The sequence below is a fragment of the Penaeus monodon genome, chromosome 19 (genome assembly GCF_015228065.2).
Source record: "Penaeus monodon isolate SGIC_2016 chromosome 19, NSTDA_Pmon_1, whole genome shotgun sequence".
Lineage (NCBI taxonomy): Eukaryota > Metazoa > Arthropoda > Malacostraca > Decapoda > Penaeidae > Penaeus > Penaeus monodon.
Window position 1 is genome coordinate 1,415,228 of NC_051404.1, and position 445 is coordinate 1,415,672.

The following is a 445-nucleotide window of genomic DNA, read 5'->3' on the forward strand; positions in this document are numbered from 1 at the left end:
TTTAACTTGTAAGAAAATGTGAATCTGATGGACGGAATTATGTTAGGATACAATCACAGTAAACAAAGTGCTCTTACTTTATGCTGTTTTAGGCTGACTATCTTCCCTTCTTCTGTTGTCTAAATGCTCCATATATGAGCATTCGCTGCAGAATAATAAAACATAGCCACCACTTTAAATAAATGATAATACTGAGGACTTCCCTAGTATACTGTATAGGGAAGACAAAGGTTCCCACTCGTTCCCCGAACCCCTTGGGCTGAATATTGTCCAGACTCTCTAAACAAAATACCACGAGGTTTTCAAGGCTTAATGTACCTAAATAATACAATCACATAATTACCAATGGTACCACTCATCCCCAAACACAAGGAGGTGATTTAGTGTAAAATGTATGTACACAACCGAGACAAATGGCTTGGTACCCTTAATGCACCCACAGGTA